Consider the following 22,486-nt stretch of genomic DNA (forward strand, 5'->3'; position numbering starts at 1 on the left):
ATCCTGGCGCCAGGGCCAGGGATAGCATTAGTTGTAAGGTAAGGAGTATTGGGCAGATTGAGTGGCAGTAAGAGTTCTGATCTGACTCTGATGTGAAGGAAATGGCCAGAATGTGCTTCAGGATTATGGGGAGGAATGACAGAAGTCGATGCTGATGGTGGCGGTTCAGTTAAATTGGCCTGGGCTAGGGTTAGGGTTTCCTGTAAGGGAAAATCTATGCATATGTTACGGTGACGGAGAAAATTAGGGCTCAGTTCTGATGTGAGGACGAGGGTGAGATTGAGGCTCATGGTTAAGATGTGTCTCCTAGTTGGCACAAATGTTGAAGGCGAAGAATCTAGTCTAGTTCTCGGGCCTAGGGTTAGGGTTAGGTGTTCACTAAGATTTACAGTAACATAGAGTTACATATAGAGTTTGCATCTGACCCTGATGTGAGGGCGATGGCCAGATTGAGCTTCAGGTTTATGGTGCGGCATGACAGACGTTGAAGTTGACTATGTCAGCTCAGGTAAAGTGGCCAGGGCTAGGGTTATGGTATTGTGTTCTGTGAGGTGTACAGGAAGAATAGGGGTATGGACAGATTTAGGGCTGGTCTCTGATATGAGGGCAAGTGCGAGATTGAGGTTCAGGATTACGGTGAAGTGTGGGTCATGCCAAAGGTTACGGTGAATGCACACGTCCAAGATTCATGGCTAGGGTTAGGATTACTGCATCGTTCTGTTCTACAGAAAGGAGAAGTTTAGGATTAAGTTTAGGGTCCAGCTCTGATGTGAGTGCGAGTGTGAGATTGCGATTCAGTGTTGAGGAGGGCCCTGGTTGATGTCAATGGTGACGTTGTGTGGATAGGCCCAGGACTCAGTGCTAGGCTCAAAATTTTGTGTTCTCTCTGTTTTCCGGAGACATTAGCATTACGGAAAGAGTTAGGTTCTGGGTCTGATGTGACGGTAAGTGCAAGATGGTGGATCAGGTTTATGGTGACGCATGGGTGACGTCAGTGGTCAAGGTCGGGTGTCAGGACCATGGGCCAGGGCTAGGGTTAGGGTTAGGTTTTTGGGAAGCTGTAGAGGGATGGTATTGTTATGTTTAGACTTAGGTTCCTTCTCTTACGTTAGGGCGACTATACGATTCAGTTCCAGGATTACTGCGAGCCAAGGTTGATATCCAAGGTTATGGAGGAGTTTCAGGGAACAGGTCCACGCTAGGGTTAGGGTTATGTAATCGTTAAAGTGCATGGGGTTTACGTGAATAGAGCTCGATTTTGGATCTTACTCTGATGTGAGGGCGTAGGCCAGACTGATCTTGATCATCATGGTGTGGCATAGGTGACATCAATCCTGACGCTGAGGTTCCAGGTTAAGGGACCTTGGTTAGCAGAAGGGTTTTTGTAAGGAAATGTCTATGCAGAAGATATTGTTGTGGATATAATTAGGGTGCAGTTTTGAAGTCAGGGCGAGTGTGAGGTCGAGTCACAGGGTTGAGGGAGTCATAGTTGACATCAGTGGTGGAGGCGAAGTATCTGGTCCATGGCTCGTGTCTAGGATTCCGTTTAGGTGTTCGGTAAGGAGTACGGGTGAGATAGGGTTACAGTTAGATTCGGAACCATCCCTGATGTGAGGACGAGTGCAAGATTGAGTTTCAGTTTTAAGGTGAGGTGTGGGTGTCATTAATGCTTAAGTTGAAGTGTCAGATCCTGGCGCCACGGCTAGGGCTGGCGTTAGTTGTAAGTTAAGGTGTATTTGTTCTGAATGAGTGACAGTTAGAGATCTGATCAATCTCTGATGTGAGGGCAATGGCCAGAATGAGCTTCAGGATTATGGGGAGGAATGACAGACATCAATGCTGATGGTGGCAGTTCAGTTAAAGGGCCTGGGCTAGGTTTAGGGTTTCCTGTAAGGGAAAGTCTATGCATATGATACGGTTACGGAGAGAATTTTGGTTCAATTCTGATGTGAGTGCGAGGGTGAGATTGAGTCTCAGGATAAAGATGTGCCTCCTAGTCGGCAGCAATGTTGAAGTCAGAGTATCTAGTCCAGGGCTTGGGTTTAGGGTTAGGCTTAGGTGTTCAGTAAGATTCACAGGAACATAGAGTTACATTTAGAGTTCGAATCTGACACTGATGTGAGGGCGATGGCCAGATTGAGCTTCAGGTATACATTTCGGCATGACGGACGTTGAAGCTGATGGCGTCATTTCAGGTAAAGTGGCCAGGGTTAGAGTTATTGTGTTCTGTGAGGTGTAGAGGAAGGATAGGGTGATGGACAGACTTAGGGTGTTCTCTGATGTGAAGGTTAGGGTCCAGCTCTGATGTGAGTGCACTTCTGAAATTGCGATTCATTGTTGAGGAGGGCCCTGGGTGATGTCGAAGCTGACGTTGTGTGGATAGGCCCAGGATTCAGTGATAGGGTTAAAATTTTGTGTTCTCTCTGATTTCCAGAGACATTAGCATTACGGAAAGAGTTAGGTTCTGGGTCTGATGTGAAGGGGAATGCAAGATGGTGGATCAGGGTTTTGGTGAGGCATGGGTGACATCAATGTTCCTGGTGAGCTGTCAGGACCACTGGCCAGGGCTAGGCTAAGCGTTAGGTTTTTGGTTAGGTGTAGAGAGAGGGTGTTTTCACATTTATACATAGGGTCCTTCTCTTACGTTAGGGCGAATGTGCGATTCAGTTCCAGGATTACAGTGAGGCAAGGGTGATATCCATGATGACGGTGGAGTTTCAGGCCACTGTTCTGCGCTAGGGTTAGGGTTATGTAATCTTTAAAGGGTATGGGGTGGACCGGGATACGTTTCGATTTGCATCCTACTCTGACGTGAGGGCGAAGCACACATTGATCTTCATCATCGTGGTGTGGCATCGGTGACATCATTGCTGCCTCTGAGGGTACAGGTTAATAGACCTTGTTTAGGGATAAGATTTTCTGTAAGGAAAAGTCTATGCGGTACATATGGTTATGGACAGAATTAGGGAGCAGTTCTGATGTCAGGGCGAGTGTGAGATTGAGTCGCAGGGTCAATGGAGTCATAGTTTATATCAACGGTGAAGGTGAATTATCTGTTCCAGGGTCGGGTGTACGGTTAGATTTAGGTGTTCGATAATGAATATGGGTGTGATATGGTTACAGTTAGACTTCAGATCTATCTCTGATGTGAGGGAGAGTGCATGATTGAGTTTGAAGATAAAGCTGAAATATGGGTGACATCAAAGATGAAGGTGAAGTGTCAGATCCTGGCGCCAGGGCCAGGGATAGCATTAGTTGTAAGGTAAGGAGTATTGGGCAGATTGAGTGGCAGTAAGAGTTCTGATCTGACTCTGATGTGAAGGAAATGGCCAGAATGTGCTTCAGGATTATGGGGAGGAATGACAGAAGTCGATGCTGATGGTGGCGGTTCAGTTAAATTGGCCTGGGCTAGGGTTAGGGTTTCCTGTAAGGGAAAAATCTATGCATATGTTACGGTGACGGAGAAAATTAGGGCTCAGTTCTGATGTGAGGACGAGGGTGAGATTGAGGCTCATGGTTAAGATGTGTCTCCTAGTTGGCACAAATGTTGAAGGCGAAGAATCTAGTCTAGTTCTCGGGCCTAGGGTTAGGGTTAGGTGTTCACTAAGATTTACAGTAACATAGAGTTACATTTAGAGTTTGCATCTGACCCTGTTGTGAGGGCGATGGCCAGATTGAGCTTCAGGTTTATGGTGCGGCATGACAGACGTTGAAGTTGACTATGTCAGCTCAGGTAAAGTGGCCAGGGCTAGGGTTATGGTATTGTGTTCTGTGAGGTGTACAGGAAGAATAGGGGTATGGACAGATTTAGGGCTGGTCTCTGATATGAGGGCAAGTGCGAGATTGAGGTTCAGGATTACGGTGAAGTGTGGGTCATGCCAAAGGTTACGGTGAATGCACACGTCCAAGATTCATGGCTAGGGTTAGGATTACTGCATCGTTCTGTTCTACAGAAAGGAGAAGTTTAGGATTAAGTTTAGGGTCCAGCTCTGATGTGAGTGCGAGTGTGAGATTGCGATTCAGTGTTGAGGAGGGCCCTGGTTGATGTCAATGGTGACGTTGTGTGGATAGGCCCAGGACTCAGTGCTAGGCTCAAAATTTTGTGTTCTCTCTGTTTTCCGGAGACATTAGCATTACGGAAAGAGTTAGGTTCTGGGTCTGATGTGACGGTAAGTGCAAGATGGTGGATCAGGTTTATGGTGAGGCATGGGTGACGTCAGTGGTCAAGGTCGGGTGTCAGGACCATGGGCCAGGGCTAGGGTTAGGGTTAGGTTTTTGGGAAGCTGTAGAGGGATGGTATTGTTATGTTTAGACTTAGGTTCCTTCTCTTACGTTAGGGCGACTATACGATTCAGTTCCAGGATTACTGCGAGCCAAGGTTGATATCCAAGGTTATGGAGGAGTTTCAGGGAACAGGTCCACGCTAGGGTTAGGGTTATGTAATCGTTAAAGTGCATGGGGTTTACGTGAATAGAGCTCGATTTTGGATCTTACTCTGATGTGAGGGCGTAGGCCAGACTGATCTTGATCATCATGGTGTGGCATAGGTGACATCAATCCTGACGCTGAGGTTCCAGGTTAAGGGACCTTGGTTAGCAGAAGGGTTTTTGTAAGGAAATGTCTATGCAGAAGATATGGTTGTGGATATAATTAGGGTGCAGTTTTGAAGTCAGGGCGAGTGTGAGGTCGAGTCACAGGGTTGAGGGAGTCATAGTTGACATCAGTGGTGGAGGCGAAGTATCTGGTCCATGGCTCGGTTCTAGGGTTCCGTTTAGGTGTTCGGTAAGGAGTACGGGTGAGATAGGGTTACAGTTAGATTCGGAACCATCCCTGATGTGAGGACGAGTGCAAGATTGAGTTTCAGTTTTAAGGTGAGGTGTGGGTGTCATTAATGCTTAAGTTGAAGTGTCAGATCCTGGCGCCAGGGCTAGGGCTGGCGTTAGTTGTAAGTTAAGGTGTATTTTTTCTGAATGAGTGACAGTTAGAGATCTGATCAATCTCTGATGTGAGGGCAATGGCCAGAATGAGCTTCAGGATTATGGGGAGGAATGACAGACATCAATGCTGATGGTGGCAGTTCAGTTAAAGGGCCTGGGCTAGGTTTAGGGTTTCCTGTAAGGGAAAGTCTATGCATATGATACGGTTACGGAGAGAATTTTGGTTCAATTCTGATGTGAGTGCGAGGGTGAGATTGAGTCTCAGGATAAAGATGTGCCTCCTAGTCGGCAGCAATGTTGAAGTCAGAGTATCTAGTCCAGGGCTTGGGTTTAGGGTTAGGCTTAGGTGTTCAGTAAGATTCACAGGAACATAGAGTTACATTTAGAGTTCGAATCTGACACTGATGTGAGGGCGATGGCCAGATTGAGCTTCAGGTATACATTTCGGCATGACGGACGTTGAAGCTGATGGCGTCATTTCAGGTAAAGTGGCCAGGGTTAGAGTTATTGTGTTCTGTGAGGTGTAGAGGAAGGATAGGGTGATGGACAGACTTAGGGTGTTCTCTGATGTGAAGGTTAGGGTCCAGCTCTGATGTGAGTGCACTTCTGAAATTGCGATTCATTGTTGAGGAGGGCCCTGGGTGATGTCGAAGCTGACGTTGTGTGGATAGGCCCAGGATTCAGTGATAGGGTTAAAATTTTGTGTTCTCTCTGATTTCCAGAGACATTAGCATTACGGAAAGAGTTAGGTTCTGGGTCTGATGTGAAGGGGAGAGCAAGATGGTGGATCAGGGTTTTGGTGAGGCATGGGTGACATCAATGTTCCTGGTGAGCTGTCAGGACCACTGGCCAGGGCTAGGCTAAGCGTTAGGTTTTTGGTTAGGTGTAGAGAGAGGGTGTTTTCACATTTATACATAGGGTCCTTCTCTTACGTTAGGGCGAATGTGCGATTCAGTTCCAGGATTACAGTGAGGCAAGGGTGATATCCATGATGACGGTGGAGTTTCAGGCCACTGTTCTGCGCTAGGGTTAGGGTTATGTAATCTTTAAAGGGTATGGGGTGGACCGGGATACGTTTCGATTTGTATCCTACTCTGACGTGAGGGCGAAGCCCACATTGATCTTCATCATCGTGGTGTGGCATCGGTGACATCATTGCTGCCTCTGAGGGTACAGGTTAATAGACCTTGTTTAGGGATAAGATTTTCTGTAAGGAAAAGTCTATGCGGTACATATGGTTATGGACAGAATTAGGGAGCAGTTCTGATGTCAGGGCGAGTGTGAGATTGAGTCGCAGGGTCAATGGAGTCATAGTTTATATCAACGGTGAAGGTGAATTATCTGTTCCAGGGTCGGGTGTACGGTTAGATTTAGGTGTTCGATAATGAATATGGGTGTGATATGGTTACAGTTAGACTTCAGATCTATCTCTGATGTGAGGGAGAGTGCATGATTGAGTTTGAAGATAAAGCTGAAATATGGGTGACATCAAAGATGAAGGTGAAGTGTCAGATCCTGGCGCCAGGGCCAGGGATAGCATTAGTTGTAAGGTAAGGAGTATTGGGCAGATTGAGTGGCAGTAAGAGTTCTGATCTGACTCTGATGTGAAGGAAATGGCCAGAATGTGCTTCAGGATTATGGGGAGGAATGACAGAAGTCGATGCTGATGGTGGCGGTTCAGTTAAATTGGCCTGGGCTAGGGTTAGGGTTTCCTGTAAGGGAAAATCTATGCATATGTTACGGTGACGGAGAAAATTAGGGCTCAGTTCTGATGTGAGGACGAGGGTGAGATTGAGGCTCATGGTTAAGATGTGTCTCCTAGTTGGCACAAATGTTGAAGGCGAAGAATCTAGTCTAGTTCTCGGGCCTAGGGTTAGGGTTAGGTGTTCACTAAGATTTACAGTAACATAGAGTTACATTTAGAGTTTGCATCTGACCCTGATGTGAGGGCGATGGCCAGATTGAGCTTCAGGTTTATGGTGCGGCATGACAGACGTTGAAGTTGACTATGTCAGCTCAGGTAAAGTGGCCAGGGCTAGGGTTATGGTATTGTGTTCTGTGAGGTGTACAGGAAGAATAGGGGTATGGACAGATTTAGGGCTGGTCTCTGATATGAGGGCAAGTGCGAGATTGAGGTTCAGGATTACGGTGAAGTGTGGGTCATGCCAAAGGTTACGGTGAATGCACACGTCCAAGATTCATGGCTAGGGTTAGGATTACTGCATCGTTCTGTTCTACAGAAAGGAGAAGTTTAGGATTAAGTTTAGGGTCCAGCTCTGATGTGAGTGCGAGTGTGAGATTGCGATTCAGTGTTGAGGAGGGCCCTGGTTGATGTCAATGGTGACGTTGTGTGGATAGGCCCAGGACTCAGTGCTAGGCTCAAAATTTTGTGTTCTCTCTGTTTTCCGGAGACATTAGCATTACGGAAAGAGTTAGGTTCTGGGTCTGATGTGACGGTAAGTGCAAGATGGTGGATCAGGTTTATGGTGACGCATGGGTGACGTCAGTGGTCAAGGTCGGGTGTCAGGACCATGGGCCAGGGCTAGGGTTAGGGTTAGGTTTTTGGGAAGCTGTAGAGGGATGGTATTGTTATGTTTAGACTTAGGTTCCTTCTCTTACGTTAGGGCGACTATACGATTCAGTTCCAGAATTACTGCGAGCCAAGGTTGATAACCAAGGTTATGGAGGAGTTTCAGGGAACAGGTCCACGCTAGGGTTAGGGTTATGTAATCGTTAAAGTGCATGGGGTTTACGTGAATAGAGCTCGATTTTGGATCTTACTCTGATGTGAGGGCGTAGGCCAGACTGATCTTGATCATCATGGTGTGGCATAGGTGACATCAATCATGACGCTGAGGTTCCAGGTTAAGGGACCTTGGTTAGCAGAAGGGTTTTTGTAAGGAAATGTCTATGCAGAAGATATGGTTGTGGATATAATTAGGGTGCAGTTTTGAAGTCAGGGCGAGTGTGAGGTCGAGTCACAGGGTTGAGGGAGTCATAGTTGACATCAGTGGTGGAGGCGAAGTATCTGGTCCATGGCTCGTGTCTAGGATTCCGTTTAGGTGTTCGGTAAGGAGTACGGGTGAGATAGGGTTACAGTTAGATTCGGAACCATCCCTGATGTGAGGACGAGTGCAAGATTGAGTTTCAGTTTTAAGGTGAGGTGTGGGTGTCATTAATGCTTAAGTTGAAGTGTCAGATCCTGGCGCCACGGCTAGGGCTGGCGTTAGTTGTAAGTTAAGGTGTATTTGTTCTGAATGAGTGACAGTTAGAGATCTGATCAATCTCTGATGTGAGGGCAATGGCCAGAATGAGCTTCAGGATTATGGGGAGGAATGACAGACATCAATGCTGATGGTGGCAGTTCAGTTAAAGGGCCTGGGCTAGGTTTAGGGTTTCCTGTAAGGGAAAGTCTATGCATATGATACGGTTACGGAGAGAATTTTGGTTCAATTCTGATGTGAGTGCGAGGGTGAGATTGAGTCTCAGGATAAAGATGTGCCTCCTAGTCGGCAGCAATGTTGAAGTCAGAGTATCTAGTCCAGGGCTTGGGTTTAGGGTTAGGCTTAGGTGTTCAGTAAGATTCACAGGAACATAGAGTTACATTTAGAGTTCGAATCTGACACTGATGTGAGGGCGATGGCCAGATTGAGCTTCAGGTATACATTTCGGCATGACGGACGTTGAAGCTGATGGCGTCATTTCAGGTAAAGTGGCCAGGGTTAGAGTTATGTTATTGTGTTCTGTGAGGTGTAGAGGAAGGATAGGGTGATGGACAGACTTAGGGTGTTCTCTGATGTGAAGGTTAGGGTCCAGCTCTGATGTGAGTGCACTTCTGAAATTGCGATTCATTGTTGAGGAGGGCCCTGGGTGATGTCGAAGCTGACGTTGTGTGGATAGGCCCAGGATTCAGTGATAGGGTTAAAATTTTGTGTTCTCTCTGATTTCCAGAGACATTAGCATTACGGAAAGAGTTAGGTTCTGGGTCTGATGTGAAGGGGAGAGCAAGATGGTGGATCAGGGTTTTGGTGAGGCATGGGTGACATCAATGTTCCTGGTGAGCTGTCAGGACCACTGGCCAGGGCTAGGCTAAGCGTTAGGTTTTTGGTTAGGTGTAGAGAGAGGGTGTTTTCACATTTATACATAGGGTCCTTCTCTTACGTTAGGGCGAATGTGCGATTCAGTTCCAGGATTACAGTGAGGCAAGGGTGATATCCATGATGACGGTGGAGTTTCAGGCCACTGTTCTGCGCTAGGGTTAGGGTTATGTAATCTTTAAAGGGTATGGGGTGGACCGGGATACGTTTCGATTTGCATCCTACTCTGACGTGAGGGCGAAGCACACATTGATCTTCATCATCGTGGTGTGGCATCGGTGACATCATTGCTGCCTCTGAGGGTACAGGTTAATAGACCTTGTTTAGGGATAAGATTTTCTGTAAGGAAAAGTCTATGCGGTACATATGGTTATGGACAGAATTAGGGAGCAGTTCTGATGTCAGGGCGAGTGTGAGATTGAGTCGCAGGGTCAATGGAGTCATAGTTTATATCAACGGTGAAGGTGAATTATCTGTTCCAGGGTCGGGTGTACGGTTAGATTTAGGTGTTCGATAATGAATATGGGTGTGATATGGTTACAGTTAGACTTCAGATCTATCTCTGATGTGAGGGAGAGTGCATGATTGAGTTTGAAGATAAAGCTGAAATATGGGTGACATCAAAGATGAAGGTGAAGTGTCAGATCCTGGCGCCAGGGCCAGGGATAGCATTAGTTGTAAGGTAAGGAGTATTGGGCAGATTGAGTGGCAGTAAGAGTTCTGATCTGACTCTGATGTGAAGGAAATGGCCAGAATGTGCTTCAGGATTATGGGGAGGAATGACAGAAGTCGATGCTGATGGTGGCGGTTCAGTTAAATTGGCCTGGGCTAGGGTTAGGGTTTCCTGTAAGGGAAAAATCTATGCATATGTTACGGTGACGGAGAAAATTAGGGCTCAGTTCTGATGTGAGGACGAGGGTGAGATTGAGGCTCATGGTTAAGATGTGTCTCCTAGTTGGCACAAATGTTGAAGGCGAAGAATCTAGTCTAGTTCTCGGGCCTAGGGTTAGGGTTAGGTGTTCACTAAGATTTACAGTAACATAGAGTTACATTTAGAGTTTGCATCTGACCCTGTTGTGAGGGCGATGGCCAGATTGAGCTTCAGGTTTATGGTGCGGCATGACAGACGTTGAAGTTGACTATGTCAGCTCAGGTAAAGTGGCCAGGGCTAGGGTTATGGTATTGTGTTCTGTGAGGTGTACAGGAAGAATAGGGGTATGGACAGATTTAGGGCTGGTCTCTGATATGAGGGCAAGTGCGAGATTGAGGTTCAGGATTACGGTGAAGTGTGGGTCATGCCAAAGGTTACGGTGAATGCACACGTCCAAGATTCATGGCTAGGGTTAGGATTACTGCATCGTTCTGTTCTACAGAAAGGAGAAGTTTAGGATTAAGTTTAGGGTCCAGCTCTGATGTGAGTGCGAGTGTGAGATTGCGATTCAGTGTTGAGGAGGGCCCTGGTTGATGTCAATGGTGACGTTGTGTGGATAGGCCCAGGACTCAGTGCTAGGCTCAAAATTTTGTGTTCTCTCTGTTTTCCGGAGACATTAGCATTACGGAAAGAGTTAGGTTCTGGGTCTGATGTGACGGTAAGTGCAAGATGGTGGATCAGGTTTATGGTGAGGCATGGGTGACGTCAGTGGTCAAGGTCGGGTGTCAGGACCATGGGCCAGGACTAGGGTTAGGGTTAGGTTTTTGGGAAGCTGTAGAGGGATGGTATTGTTATGTTTAGACTTAGGTTCCTTCTCTTACGTTAGGGCAACTATACGATTCAGTTCCAGGATTACTGCGAGCCAAGGTTGATATCCAAGGTTATGGAGGAGTTTCAGGGAACAGGTCCACGCTAGGGTTAGGGTTATGTAATCATTAAAGTGCATGGGGTTTACGTGAATAGAGCTCGATTTTGGATCTTACTCTGATATGAGGGCGTAGGCCAGACTGATCTTGATCATCATGGTGTGGCATAGGTGACATCAATCCTGACGCTGAGATTCCAGGTTAAGGGACCTTGGTTAGCAGAAGGGTTTTTGTAAGGAAATGTCTATGCAGAAGATGTGGTTGTGGATATAATTAGGGTGCAGTTTTGAAGTCAGGGCGAGTGTGAGGTCGATTCACAGGGTTGAGGGAGTCATAGTTGATATCAGTGGTGGAGGCGAAGTATCTGGTCCATGGCTCGGTTCTAGGGTTCCGTTTAGGTGTTCGGTAAGGAGTACGGGTGAGATAGGGTTACAGTTAGATTCGGAACCATCCCTGATGTGAGGACGAGTGCAAGATTGAGTTTCAGTTTTAAGGTGAGGTGTGGGTGTCATTAATGCTTAAGTTGAAGTGTCAGATCCTGGCGCCAGGGCTAGGGCTGGCTTTAGTTGTAAGTTAAGGTGTATTTGTTCTGAATGAGTGACAGTTAGAGATCTGATCAATCTCTGATGTGAGGGCAATGGCCAGAATGAGCTTCAGGATTATGGGGAGGAATGACAGACATCAATGCTGATGGTGGCAGTTCAGTTAAAGGGCCTGGGCTAGGTTTAGGGTTTCCTGTAAGGGAAAGTCTATGCATATGATACGGTTATGGAGAGAATTTTGGTTCAATTCTGATGTGAGTGCGAGGGTGAGATTGAGTCTCAGGATAAAGATGTGCCTCCTAGTCGGCAGCAATGTTGAAGTCAGAGTATCTAGTCCAGGGCTTGGGTTTAGGGTTAGGCTTAGGTGTTCAGTAAGATTCACAGGAACATAGAGTTACATTTAGAGTTCGAATCTGACACTGATGTGAGGGCGATGGCCAGATTGAGCTTCAGGTATACATTTCGGCATGACGGACGTTGAAGCTGATGGCGTCATTTCAGGTAAAGTGGCCAGGGTTAGAGTTATTGTGTTCTGTGATGTGTAGAGGAAGGATAGGGTGATGGACAGACTTAGGGTGTTCTCTGATGTGAAGGTTAGGGTCCAGCTCTGATGTGAGTGCACTTCTGAAATTGCGATTCATTGTTGAGGAGGGCCCTGGGTGATGTCGAAGCTGACGTTGTGTGGATAGGCCCAGGATTCAGTGATAGGGTTAAAATTTTGTGTTCTCTCTGATTTCCAGAGACATTAGCATTACGGAAAGAGTTAGGTTCTGGGTCTGATGTGAAGGGGAGAGCAAGATGGTGGATCAGGGTTTTGGTGAGGCATGGGTGACATCAATGTTCCTGGTGAGCTGTCAGGACCACTGGCCAGGGCTAGGCTAAGCGTTAGGTTTTTGGTTAGGTGTAGAGAGAGGGTGTTTTCACATTTATACATAGGGTCCTTCTCTTACGTTAGGGCGAATGTGCGATTCAGTTCCAGGATTACAGTGAGGCAAGGGTGATATCCATGATGACGGTGGAGTTTCAGGCCACTGTTCTGCGCTAGGGTTAGGGTTATGTAATCTTTAAAGGGTATGGGGTGGACCGGGATACGTTTCGATTTGCATCCTACTCTGACGTGAGGGCGAAGCACACATTGATCTTCATCATCGTGGTGTGGCATCGGTGACATCATTGCTGCCTCTGAGGGTACAGGTTAATAGACCTTGTTTAGGGATAAGATTTTCTGTAAGGAAAAGTCTATGCGGTACATATGGTTATGGACAGAATTAGGGAGCAGTTCTGATGTCAGGGCGAGTGTGAGATTGAGTCGCAGGGTCAATGGAGTCATAGTTTATATCAACGGTGAAGGTGAATTATCTGTTCCAGGGTCGGGTGTACGGTTAGATTTAGGTGTTCGATAATGAATATGGGTGTGATATGGTTACAGTTAGACTTCAGATCTATCTCTGATGTGAGGGAGAGTGCATGATTGAGTTTGAAGATAAAGCTGAAATATGGGTGACATCAAAGATGAAGGTGAAGTGTCAGATCCTGGCGCCAGGGCCAGGGATAGCATTAGTTGTAAGGTAAGGAGTATTGGGCAGATTGAGTGGCAGTAAGAGTTCTGATCTGACTCTGATGTGAAGGAAATGGCCAGAATGTGCTTCAGGATTATGGGGAGGAATGACAGAAGACGATGCTGATGGTGGCGGTTCAGTTAAATTGGCCTGGGCTAGGGTTAGGGTTTCCTGTAAGGGAAAATCTATGCATATGTTACAGTGACGGAGAAAATTAGGGCTCAGTTCTGATGTGAGGACGAGGGTGAGATTGAGGCTCATGGTTAAGATGTGTCTCCTAGTTGGCACAAATGTTGAAGGCGAAGAATCTAGTCTAGTTCTCGGGCCTAGGGTTAGGGTTAGGTGTTCACTAAGATTTACAGTAACATAGAGTTACATTTAGAGTTTGCATCTGACCCTGATGTGAGGGCGATGGCCAGATTGAGCTTCAGGTTTATGGTGCGGCATGACAGACGTTGAAGTTGACTATGTCAGCTCAGGTAAAGTGGCCAGGGCTAGGGTTATGGTATTGTGTTCTGTGAGGTGTACAGGAAGAATAGGGGTATGGACAGATTTAGGGCTGGTCTCTGATATGAGGGCAAGTGCGAGATTGAGGTTCAGGATTACGGTGAAGTGTGGGTCATGCCAAAGGTTACGGTGAATGCACACGTCCAAGATTCATGGCTAGGGTTAGGATTACTGCATCGTTCTGTTCTACAGAAAGGAGAAGTTTAGGATTAAGTTTAGGGTCCAGCTCTGATGTGAGTGCGAGTGTGAGATTGCGATTCAGTGTTGAGGAGGGCCCTGGTTGATGTCAATGGTGACGTTGTGTGGATAGGCCCAGGACTCAGTGCTAGGCTCAAAATTTTGTGTTCTCTCTGTTTTCCGGAGACATTAGCATTACGGAAAGAGTTAGGTTCTGGGTCTGATGTGACGGTAAGTGCAAGATGGTGGATCAGGTTTATGGTGAGGCATGGGTGACGTCAGTGGTCAAGGTCGGGTGTCAGGACCATGGGCCAGGGCTAGGGTTAGGGTTAGGTTTTTGGGAAGCTGTAGAGGGATGGTATTGTTATGTTTAGACTTAGGTTCCTTCTCTTACGTTAGGGCGACTATACGATTCAGTTCCAGGATTACTGCGAGCCAAGGTTGATATCCAAGGTTATGGAGGAGTTTCAGGGAACAGGTCCACGCTGGGGTTAGGGTTATGTAATCGTTAAAGTGCATGGGGTTTACGTGAATAGAGCTCGGTTTTGGATCTTACTCTGATGTGAGGGCGTAGGCCAGACTGATCTTGATCATCATGGTGTGGCATAGGTGACATCAATCCTGACGCTGAGGTTCCAGGTTAAGGGACCTTGGTTAGCAGAAGGGTTTTTGTAAGGAAATGTCTATGCAGAAGATATGGTTGTGGATATAATTAGGGTGCAGTTTTGAAGTCAGGGCGAGTGTGAGGTCGAGTCACAGGGTTGAGGGAGTCATAGTTGATATCAGTGGTGGAGGCGAAGTATCTGGTCCATGGCTCGGTTCTAGGGTTCCGTTTAGGTGTTCGGTAAGGAGTACGGGTGAGATAGGGTTACAGTTAGATTCGGAACCATCCCTGATGTGAGGACGAGTGCAAGATTGAGTTTCAGTTTTAAGGTGAGGTGTGGGTGTCATTAATGCTTAAGTTGAAGTGTCAGATCCTGGCGCCAGGGCTAGGGGTGGCATTAGTTGTAAGTTAAGGTGAATTTGTTCTGAATGAGTGACAGTTAGAGATCTGATCAATCTCTGATGTGAGGGCAATGGCCAGAATGAGCTTCAGGATTATGGGGAGGAATGACAGACATCAATGCTGATGGTGGCAGTTCAGTTAAAGGGCCTGGGCTAGGTTTAGGGTTTCCTGTAAGGGAAAGTCTATGCATATGATACGGTTATGGAGAGAATTTTGGTTCAATTCTGATGTGAGTGCGAGGGTGAGATTGAGTCTCAGGATAAAGATGTGCCTCCTAGTCGGCAGCAATGTTGAAGTCAGAGTATCTAGTCCAGGGCTTGGGTTTAGGGTTAGGCTTAGGTGTTCAGTAAGATTCACAGGAACATAGAGTTACATTTAGAGTTCGAATCTGACACTGATGTGAGGGCGATGGCCAGATTGAGCTTCAGGTATACATTTCGGCATGACGGACGTTGAAGCTGATGGCGTCATTTCAGGTAAAGTGGCCAGGGTTAGAGTTATTGTGTTCTGTGATGTGTAGAGGAAGGATAGGGTGATGGACAGACTTAGGGTGTTCTCTGATGTGAAGGTTAGGGTCCAGCTCTGATGTGAGTGCACTTCTGAAATTGCGATTCATTGTTGAGGAGGGCCCTGGGTGATGTCGAAGCTGACGTTGTGTGGATAGGCCCAGGATTCAGTGATAGGGTTAAAATTTTGTGTTCTCTCTGATTTCCAGAGACATTAGCATTACGGAAAGAGTTAGGTTCTGGGTCTGATGTGAAGGGGAGAGCAAGATGGTGGATCAGGGTTTTGGTGAGGCATGGGTGACATCAATGTTCCTGGTGAGCTGTCAGGACCACTGGCCAGGGCTAGGCTAAGCGTTAGGTTTTTGGTTAGGTGTAGAGAGAGGGTGTTTTCACATTTATACATAGGGTCCTTCTCTTACGTTAGGGCGAATGTGCGATTCAGTTCCAGGATTACAGTGAGGCAAGGGTGATATCCATGATGACGGTGGAGTTTCAGGCCACTGTTCTGCGCTAGGGTTAGGGTTATGTAATCTTTAAAGGGTATGGGGTGGACCGGGATACGTTTCGATTTGCATCCTACTCTGACGTGAGGGCGAAGCACACATTGATCTTCATCATCGTGGTGTGGCATCGGTGACATCATTGCTGCCTCTGAGGGTACAGGTTAATAGACCTTGTTTAGGGATAAGATTTTCTGTAAGGAAAAGTCTATGCGGTACATATGGTTATGGACAGAATTAGGGAGCAGTTCTGATGTCAGGGCGAGTGTGAGATTGAGTCGCAGGGTCAATGGAGTCATAGTTTATATCAACGGTGAAGGTGAATTATCTGTTCCAGGGTCGGGTGTACGGTTAGATTTAGGTGTTCGATAATGAATATGGGTGTGATATGGTTACAGTTAGACTTCAGATCTATCTCTGATGTGAGGGAGAGTGCATGATTGAGTTTGAAGATAAAGCTGAAATATGGGTGACATCAAAGATGAAGGTGAAGTGTCAGATCCTGGCGCCAGGGCCAGGGATAGCATTAGTTGTAAGGTAAGGAGTATTGGGCAGATTGAGTGGCAGTAAGAGTTCTGATCTGACTCTGATGTGAAGGAAATGGCCAGAATGTGCTTCAGGATTATGGGGAGGAATGACAGAAGTCGATGCTGGTGGTGGTGGTCCACTTAAATTGGCCTGGGCTAGGGTTAGGGTTTCCTGTAAGGGAAAATCTATGCATATGTTACAGTGACGGAGAAAATTAGGGCTCAGTTCTGATGTGAGGACGAGGGTGAGATTGAGGCTCATGGTTAAGATGTGTCTCCTAGTTGGCACAAATGTTGAAGGCGAAGAATCTAGTCTAGTTCTCGGGCCTAGGGTTAGGGTTAGGTGTTCACTAAGATTTACAGTAACATAGAGTTACATTTAGAGTTTGCATCTGACCCTGATGTGAGGGCGATGGCCAGATTGAGCTTCAGGTTTATGGTGCGGCATGACAGACGTTGAAGTTGACTATGTCAGCTCAGGTAAAGTGGCCAGGGCTAGGGTTATGGTATTGTGTTCTGTGAGGTGTACAGGAAGAATAGGGGTATGGACAGATTTAGGGCTGGTCTCTGATATGAGGGCAAGTGCGAGATTGAGGTTCAGGATTACGGTGAAGTGTGGGTCATGCCAAAGGTTACGGTGAATGCACACGTCCAAGATTCATGGCTAGGGTTAGGATTACTGCATCGTTCTGTTCTACAGAAAGGAGAAGTTTAGGATTAAGTTTAGGGTCCAGCTCTGATGTGAGTGCGAGTGTGAGATTGCGATTCAGTGTTGAGGAGGGCCCTGGTTGATGTCAATGGTGACGTTGTGTGGATAGGCCCAGGACTCAGTGCTAGGCTCAAAATTTTGTGTTCTCTCTGTTTTCCGGAGACATTAGCATTACGGAAAGAGTTAGGTTCTGGGTCTGATGTGACGGTAAGTGCAAGATGGTGGATCAGGTTTATGGTGAGGCATGGGTGACGTCAGTGGTCAAGGTCGGGTGTCAGGACCATGGGACAGGGCTAGGGTTAGGGTTAGGTTTTTGGGAAGCTGTAGAGGGATGGTATTGTTATGTTTAGACTTAGGTTCCTTCTCTTACGTTAGGGCGACTATACGATTCAGTTCCAGGATTACTGCGAGCCAAGGTTGATATCCAAGGTTATGGAGGAGTTTCAGGGAACAGGTCCACGCTGGGGTTAGGGTTATGTAATCGTTAAAGTGCATGGGGTTTACGTGAATAGAGCTCGGTTTTGGATCTTACTCTGATGTGAGGGCGTAGGCCAGACTGATCTTGATCATCATGGTGTGGCATAGGTGACATCAATCCTGACGCTGAGGTTCCAGGTTAAGGGACCTTGGTTAGCAGAAGGGTTTTTGTAAGGAAATGTCTATGCAGAAGATATGGTTGTGGATATAATTAGGGTGCAGTTTTGAAGTCAGGGCGAGTGTGAGGTCGAGTCACAGGGTTGAGGGAGTCATAGTTGACATCAGTGGTGGAGGCGAAGTATCTGGTCCATGGCTCGTGTCTAGGATTCCGTTTAGGTGTTCGGTAAGGAGTACGGGTGAGATAGGGTTACAGTTAGATTCGGAACCATCCCTGATGTGAGGACGAGTGCAAGATTGAGTTTCAGTTTTAAGGTGAAGTGTGGGTGTCATTAATGCTTAAGTTGAAGTGTCAGATCCTGGCGCCACGGCTAGGGCTGGCGTTAGTTGTAAGTTAAGGTGTATTTGTTCTGAATGTGTGACAGTTAGAGATCTGATCAATCTCTGATGTGAGGGCAATGGCCAGAATGAGCTTCAGGATTATGGGGAGGAATGACAGACATCAATGCTGATGGTGGCAGTTCAGTTAAAGGGCCTGGGCTAGGTTTAGGGTTTCCTGTAAGGGAAAGTCTATGCATATGATACGGTTACGGAGAGAATTTTGGTTCAATTCTGATGTGAGTGCGAGGGTGAGATTGAGTCTCAGGATAAAGATGTGCCTCCTAGTCGGCAGCAATGTTGAAGTCAGAGTATCTAGTCCAGGGCTTGGGTTTAGGGTTAGGCTTAGGTGTTCAGTAAGATTCACAGGAACATAGAGTTACATTTAGAGTTCGAATCTGACACTGATGTGAGGGCGATGGCCAGATTGAGCTTCAGGTATACATTTCGGCATGACGGACGTTGAAGCTGATGGCGTCATTTCAGGTAAAGTGGCCAGGGTTAGAGTTATGTTATTGTGTTCTGTGAGGTGTAGAGGAAGGATAGGGTGATGGACAGACTTAGGGTGTTCTCTGATGTGAAGGTTAGGGTCCAGCTCTGATGTGAGTGCACTTCTGAAATTGCGATTCATTGTTGAGGAGGGCCCTGGGTGATGTCGAAGCTGACGTTGTGTGGATAGGCCCAGGATTCAGTGATAGGGTTAAAATTTTGTGTTCTCTCTGATTTCCAGAGACATTAGCATTACGGAAAGAGTTAGGTTCTGGGTCTGATGTGAAGGGGAGAGCAAAATGGTGGATCAGGGTTTTGGTGAGGCATGGGTGACATCAATGTTCCTGGTGAGCTGTCAGGACCACTGGCCAGGGCTAGGCTAAGTGTTAGGTTTTTGGTTAGGTGTAGAGAGAGGGTGTTTTCACATTTATACATAGGGTCCTTCTCTTACGTTAGGGCGAATGTGCGATTCAGTTCCAGGATTACAGTGAGGCAAGGGTGATATCCATGATGACGGTGGAGTTTCAGGCCACTGTTCGGCGCTAGGGTTAGGGTTATGTAATCTTTGAAGGGTATGGGGTGGACCGGGATACGTTTCGATTTGCATCCTACTCTGACGTGAGGGCGAAGCCCACATTGATCTTCATCATCGTGGTGTGGCATCGGTGACATCATTGCTGCCTGAGAGGGTACAGGTTAATAGACCTTGTTTAGGGATAAGATTTTCTGTAAGGAAAAGTCTATGCGGTACATATGGTTATGGACAGAATTAGGGAGCAGTTCTGATGTCAGGGCGAGTGTGAGATTGAGTCGCAGGGTCAATGGAGTCATAGTTTATATCAACGGTGAAGGTGAATTATCTGTTCCAGGGTCGGGTGTACGGTTAGATTTAGGTGTTCGATAATGAATATGGGTGTGATATGGTTACAGTTAGACTTCAGATCTATCTCTGATGTGAGGGAGAGTGCATGATTGAGTTTGAAGATAAAGCTGAAATATGGGTGACATCAAAGATGAAGGTGAAGTGTCAGATCCTGGCGCCAGGGCCAGGGATAGCATTAGTTGTAAGGTAAGGAGTATTGGGCAGATTGAGTGGCAGTAAGAGTTCTGATCTGACTCTGATGTGAAGGAAATGGCCAGAATGTGCTTCAGGATTATGGGGAGGAATGACAGAAGTCGATGCTGATGGTGGCGGTTCAGTTAAATTGGCCTGGGCTAGGGTTAGGGTTTCCTGTAAGGGAAAATCTATGCATATGTTACGGTGACGGAGAAAATTAGGGCTCAGTTCTGATGTGAGGACGAGGGTGAGATTGAGGCTCATGGTTAAGATGTGTCTCCTAGTTGGCACAAATGTTGAAGGCGAAGAATCTAGTCTAGTTCTCGGGCCTAGGGTTAGGGTTAGGTGTTCACTAAGATTTACAGTAACATAGAGTTACATTTAGAGTTTGCATCTGACCCTGATGTGAGGGCGATGGCCAGATTGAGCTTCAGGTTTATGGTGCGGCATGACAGACGTTGAAGTTGACTATGTCAGCTCAGGTAAAGTGGCCAGGGCTAGGGTTATGGTATTGTGTTCTGTGAGGTGTACAGGAAGAATAGGGGTATGGACAGATTTAGGGCTGGTCTCTGATATGAGGGCAAGTGCGAGATTGAGGTTCAGGATTACGGTGAAGTGTGGGTCATGCCAAAGGTTACGGTGAATGCACACGTCCAAGATTCATGGCTAGGGTTAGGATTACTGCGTCGTTCTGTTCTACAGAAAGGACAAGTTTAGGATTAAGGTTAGGGTCCAGCTCTGATGTGAGTGCGAGTGTGAGATTGCGATACAGTGTTGAGGAGGGCCCTGGTTGATGTCAATGGTGACGTTGTGTGGATAGTCCCAGGACTCAGTGCTAGGCTCAAAATTTTGTGTTCTCTCTGTTTTCCGGAGACATTAGCATTACGGAAAGAGTTAGGTTCTGGGTCTGATGTGACGGTAAGTGCAAGATGGTGGATCAGGTTTATGGTGAGGCATGGGTGACGTCAGTGGTCAAGGTCGGGTGTCAGGACCACGGGCCAGGGCTAGGGTTAGGGTTAGGTTTTTGGGAAGCTGTAGAGGGATGGTATTGTTACGTTTAGACTTAGGTTCCTTCTCTTACGTTAGGGCGACTATACGATTCAGTTCCAGGATTACTGCGAGCCAAGGTTGATATCCAAGGTTATGGAGGAGTTTCAGGGAACAGGTCCACGCTGGGGTTAGGGTTATGTAATCGTTAAAGTGCATGGGGTTTACGTGAATAGAGCTCGGTTTTGGATCTTACTCTGATGTGAGGGCGTAGGCCAGACTGATCTTGATCATCATGGTGTGGCATAGGTGACATCAATCCTGACGCTGAGGTTAAAGGTTAATTGACCTTGGTTAGCAGAAGGGTTTTTGTAAGGAAATGTCTATGCAGAAGATATGGTTGTGGATATAATTAGGGTGCAGTTTTGAAGTCAGGGCGAGTGTGAGGTCGAGTCACAGGGTTGAGGGAGTCATAGTTGATATCAGTGGTGGAGGCGAAGTATCTGGTCCATGGCTCGGTTCTACGGTTCCGTTTAGGTGTTCGGTAAGGAGTACGGGTGAGATAGGGTTACAGTTAGATTCGGAACCATCCCTGATGTGAGGACGAGTGCAAGATTGAGTTTCAGTTTTAAGGTGAGGTGTGGGTGTCATTAATGCTTAAGTTGAAGTGTCAGATCCTGGCGCCAGGGCTAGGGCTGGCTTTAGTTGTAAGTTAAGGTGTATTTGTTCTGAATGAGTGACAGTTAGAGATCTGATCAATCTCTGATGTGAGGGCAATGGCCAGAATGAGCTTCAGGATTATGGGGAGGAATGACAGACATCAATGCTGATGGTGGCAGTTCAGTTAAAGGGCCTGGGCTAGGTTTAGGGTTTCCTGTAAGGGAAAGTCTGTGCATATGATACGGTTACGGAGAGAATTTTGGTTCAATTCTGATGTGAGTGCGAGGGTGAGATTGAGTCTCAGGATAAAGATGTGCCTCCTAGTCGGCAGCAATGTTGAAGTCAGAGTATCTAGTCCAGGGCTTGGGTTTAGGGTTAGGCTTAGGTGTTCAGTAAGATTCACAGGAACATAGAGTTACATTTAGAGTTCGAATCTGACACTGATGTGAGGGCGATGGCCAGATTGAGCTTCAGGTATACATTTCGGCATGACGGACGTTGAAGCTGATGGCGTCATTTCAGGTAAAGTGGCCAGGGTTAGAGTTATGTTATTGTGTTCTGTGAGGTGTAGAGGAAGGATAGGGTGATGGACAGACTTAGGGTGTTCTCTGATGTGAAGGTTAGGGTCCAGCTCTGATGTGAGTGCACTTCTGAAATTGCGATTCATTGTTGAGGAGGGCCCTGGGTGATGTCGAAGCTGACGTTGTGTGGATAGGCCCAGGATCCAGTGATAGGGTTAAAATTTTGTGTTCTCTCTGATTTCCAGAGACATTAGCATTACGGAAAGAGTTAGGTTCTGGGTCTGATGTGAAGGGGAGAGCAAGATGGTGGATCAGGGTTTTGGTGAGGCATGGGTGACATCAATGTTCCTGGTGAGCTGTCAGGACCACTGGCCAGGGCTAGGCTAAGCGTTAGGTTTTTGGTTAGGTGTAGAGAGAGGGTGTTTTCACATTTATACATAGGGTCCTTCTCTTACGTTAGGGCGAATGTGCGATTCAGTTCCAGGATTACAGTGAGCCAAGGGTGATATCCATGATGACGGTGGAGTTTCAGGCCACTGTTCGGCGCTAGGGTTAGGGTTATGTAATCTTTGAAGGGTATGGGATGGACCGGGATACGTTTCGATTTGCATCCTACTCTGACGTGAGGGCGAAGCACACATTGATCTTCATCATCGTGGTGTGGCATCGGTGACATCATTGCTGCCTCTGAGGGTACAGGTTAATAGACCTTGTTTAGGGATAAGATTTTCTGTAAGGAAAAGTCTATGTGTACATATGGTTATGGACAGAATTAGGGAGCAGTTCTGATGTCAGGGCGAGTGTGAGATTGAGTCGCAGGGTCAATGGAGTCATAGTTTATATCAACGGTGAAGGTGAATTATCTGTTCCAGGGTCGGTTGTACGGTTAGATTTAGGTGTTCGATAATGAATATGGGTTTGATATGGTTACAGTTA

The sequence above is a fragment of the Manis pentadactyla genome, chromosome 1 (genome assembly GCF_030020395.1).
Source record: "Manis pentadactyla isolate mManPen7 chromosome 1, mManPen7.hap1, whole genome shotgun sequence".
Lineage (NCBI taxonomy): Eukaryota > Metazoa > Chordata > Mammalia > Pholidota > Manidae > Manis > Manis pentadactyla.